This window comes from Mastomys coucha, unplaced genomic scaffold, assembly GCF_008632895.1.
Source record: "Mastomys coucha isolate ucsf_1 unplaced genomic scaffold, UCSF_Mcou_1 pScaffold13, whole genome shotgun sequence".
Lineage (NCBI taxonomy): Eukaryota > Metazoa > Chordata > Mammalia > Rodentia > Muridae > Mastomys > Mastomys coucha.
This window is the reverse complement of record NW_022196895.1, coordinates 73,988,057-73,992,277: the sequence shown is the minus strand read 5'-3', so window position 1 is coordinate 73,992,277 and position 4,221 is coordinate 73,988,057. Positions and strand designations below refer to the sequence as shown.

Sequence of the window (4,221 nt, the reverse complement as noted above, 5' to 3'; positions counted from 1 at the left end):
ATGGGTGGATGGATGGATAGATAGAGAGATAGATAGATAGCCTGGGCAGCTTTTCGTCAACCTTGAGAAGATCAATAGAGACTGCTACAGAATTAACCTTCCCTAGCTCATGCCAACAGCATCATGTTGAGTTTGGCTATGGAGCCTTCTGCAAATACTCCTTCTGAAGGAAGCTATGAACTGCCTTTTAGGAGGCAAGAGTAATAAGCCGTCAAAAGATAGCATATAATGCAAAGCTAGCTCAGTGAGGACTGACAGCTGGACACCTCTGGGTACTGGGAAGATGCATTGGCGGGCTAGAGAGGAAAGGGGGGATGGCGTGGGAGGGGCACCAAGGATTTAGGAAAACAGCAGCAATGAGAAGGAAGCACAGAAGCAGGAATGGAGGCAACCTGACGGTGGGAAATCCAGCAACACTGGCAAACAGCACTTTGCAGAAGCTGACTCTCTTAAGGCTTTGTCATATGTTGTCGCGATATCCCCCGAACTTTCCTGAGATTCAGAACCCCCTGGGTGCGACTTGAAGAACAGCTCAGTTTCCCTGCCATCCATCCCACCTCTAAATACTCTCATTCAGTGGATCTGGTGAAAGAAAAAATTTGCAACAGCTGATTTTTATTGAGCTCTTAATGTGTAAGCACATTTTTATTACATGTATATCTACTATTTGAGTACTTATGGTTTATTTTCTGCCAAGTAAGGTATACAGATAATGGGAAGCATTGGTGTGTTCAGTTTCGCAAGGCACATGCAGACCAAGGAGAATACTCTGCACAGAGGAAAGCCCATTGTGCCCGTGCCCATCACAACAGCACTGCCTCCTCTGGTGACACTCACTGTGACCCTCTACCTCCCTGCCTCTCTTTAGACTCTGTCGCTCTTGCTAGAAGATACCTTGAAATTTTTATCTATCACAGTGATCCATGTGTGCACGTTTGCTACGTTTTGGAAAAAGACTTTTAGGAACTTCATATGGCTCAAGAAATTTGGAAATTAAATACTAGATTGTCCCTTATCCTATGCTTTTCAATCTGGGAGTTGCAGATCATGATCTTCAGTAACATTTTTAAATCAAACCACTCAATAAAATACAACTGATTAGAGTAACTTATGCAGCATGGAGGTAAATATTTTATGAAAAGGTTGTTATATTTGTGGTAGGAAAACTAGATCATACTATAAAATGGATAGTCTTTATACACACTATACATACTATAAAATGTATGTGTCTTTACAGTGGGTTTCTCAAGAACAATTTTGACCAGCATGCCCAGATATTTGTGACTCTTAACATCACACCCAGAAACAGCCAATGGATAAAACAGCCATGGTTTTTAATTGAGGGACAAGGAGGGTCAGACACAAGGTGTCCACCTAAGTTACTATGCCTGAGTGAACAGGACACAGGCTTGGCCAACCCATAAAGTTCCCTTATGCTCAAAGTCATGCTGCTGTTGCCATTGCCGCTGCACAATGTGGCCCTACACTCGAACAGAACCCAGAACAGCAAAACCCAGAGTGCACTAAGCCACAATCACATCACATTTCCTCTAGGCCTAGTAAACCTTCCATAGTCCACAGCAGCAAATGGATCACTGGGGCTCTGCACACACCTCCAAGTGGCCTTGGAGGACCACTCCCATCCTACTGAGCAGGAAAACCACTAGAGGTTGTATTCTTGAGTGTGCAGGACTGGTGAGCTAGCTGATAATATCCTCCTATCAAGATTTAGTGTCTGCTTCATGAAACAGGCCCCATCCTTTCTCCCACGTACCTGCCACTGCAAGAGCAGCTGGCATAGAACTCCTGCCTTGCTGCTAAAGTCATCTGAGAGGAGGAAACCTCGTGGAGAAAATGCTTCCATAAGATCAGAGTGTAGGCAGGTCTGTGTGGCATTTTCTTAATCAGTGATTGATGGGGGATGGCCCAGATGAGTATGTGTGTGTTGCCATGCCTGGCATAATGGGTTTGGGGTTCTATGATAAAGCAGGCTGAGCAAGCCATGTGGAGCAGGCCAGTAAGCAGCACCCCTCCATGGCTTCTGCATCACCTCCTGCCTCCAGGTTCCTGCCCAGTTTGGGTTCCCATCCTGACTCCCTTTCATGATAAACTGGGATGTGGACGTGTATACTGCTTTAGCTCATTTTATTTGATAGATAATTCTGTGGCACATCACATAAAAAGTTACTCAGTGTAACTTTTTTTTCAATTCCATTTGCAAATTTTGTAATTTAATTATTTAACGGCTGAATAATATGCTGTTATGTAAATGTGCCACATTTTCGTTTCATCCATCCACCATAGATGGCCATCCAAGCTGGTACTACTTCCTAGCAATTGTGAGAAGAGCACCAATGCATGTGGATGAGCAAGGATCTCTCGAGCAGGACACAGAGTCTTTGCATGTATTTCCTTAAGGGGCAGAGCTAGGTCTTATGGGAGATCTATAGCCAGCTGTTTAAGGAAACCCCATCCTGATTCCCATAATGCCTGTGCCATTGTGACACCTACCAACGGTGAACATGAGCTTCCCTTTCCCCACATCCTTTCCAGCATTTATTGTCATGTGTTTTCTAAATCTTATCAGTTCTTGCTGTGGGGAAGATAAAATCTCAAAGCCACTTTAATTGCAATTCCCAGTTGGATAAAAATATCAAATGAACCCTTTTTAAAAAAATATTTCTTAGCCTTTGGTATTTCTTCTTTGGAGAACTCTCTATTCAGATTTAAACACACACACGCCACCTTTCTTTTATAGCCACAAGATTTTATTAAGCTATAAAATTTATTGTTATATACATAGATTTTAATAAAGGTTTCCTGACAAACCACATTCTAATATTTTTATTAGATATTTTCTTTATTTACATTTCAAATGATATCTCCTTTCCCTGTTTCCCTTCCAGAAAAAAAATAAAAAAATAAAAACCTATTCCCTTCCCCCTCCCCCTGCTCACCAACCCACCGTCTCCCACTTCCTGGCCCTGACATTCCCCTACACTAGGGCATAGAACCTACATAGGACCAAGGGCCTCTCCTCCCATTGATGACCGACTAAGCCATCCTCTGCTGCATATGCAGCTGGAGCCCTGAGTCCCACCATGTGTACTCTTTGGTTGGTCAAACCACATACCTATATACAATATTTTTATATAATTGGTAGCATAAAGTTCATGACTTCTTCAAAATAATCTGAATGTAAAACTGTAAAAAGTATGGGTTTTTGTATTAAGGATGATATGTAGGTATATATGAGGTATGCATGCATACATTTATACATATGTACACACACACACACACACACACACACACGCGCGCGCGCGTGTGTGTGTGTGTGTGTGTGTGTGTGTGTGTGTGTGTGTACGTGTGTGTGTGTGTACACTGTTTACTAAGACCTCTTTGAAGGTTCTAGTAAGCTCAGGCATGGCAAATATGTAAAACCCTTTTTATTAGAATGTTTTCTTGACTTTTTTGGTTTAGGTCTAGATATTAATCCTCTATCAGATATAGATCTGGAAAAGAACTTCTTCCACTCCGTGGGCTTCCTCCTCTCTAGGCTGTTGTTTCTTATGCTATACGGAAGCTTTTACAGTCATGAGGCACATTTGTCAATGTTTTTCCTAAATCTATTAAAAATAAGGGTTTTTTTCCTACAATGTATCCTGATTATAGTTTCCCCTTCCCCTACCCCTCCCAGCTCCTCCCCTCTGTCCTCCTGTTCAGATCCAAAGGAACCTAAGGAATAACAATACAGTGCAATACAATACAGTACAGTACAATGCAGTACAGTACAGTATGATGTGATAGAATACAATACAAAACAATACAATACAATACTATAGAATACAGAAAGAAAAATAAACAGATAAATACAGTACATTACAATGCAGTATAGTACAGTATGATGTGATAGAATACAATACAATACAATACTATAGAATACAGAAAGAAAAATAAACAAATAAATTGGAATAGGCAAGTGGCCAAACAAGAAGAACCAAAAAAAAAAAAAGCACACCAAATGCAAGTAAAGACACACACAAGATCCCCGTTGTTTATGCTAATTTCTAAGTAAAAGACTTACTCAAAAAAGTCTGAACCAAGGGTTAGGGTGAGGGTGAGGGTGAGGGTGAGGGTTAGAGTAGGGTGAGGGTGAGGGTGAGTGTGAGGGTGAGGGTTAGGGTGAGGGTAAGGGTGAGGGTTAGAGTAGGGTGAGGGTGA

The 4,221-nt window shown here is 41.7% G+C and overlaps 1 protein-coding gene across 2 annotated transcripts in view; it reads left to right on the top strand.

The window, feature by feature from the left end:
* The window catches only part of Slc14a2 (solute carrier family 14 member 2), a 435,832-nt gene that overhangs the window by 372,045 nt on the left and 59,566 nt on the right, over positions 1-4,221 (top strand). The gene's annotated exons all lie outside the window — the stretch shown is intronic.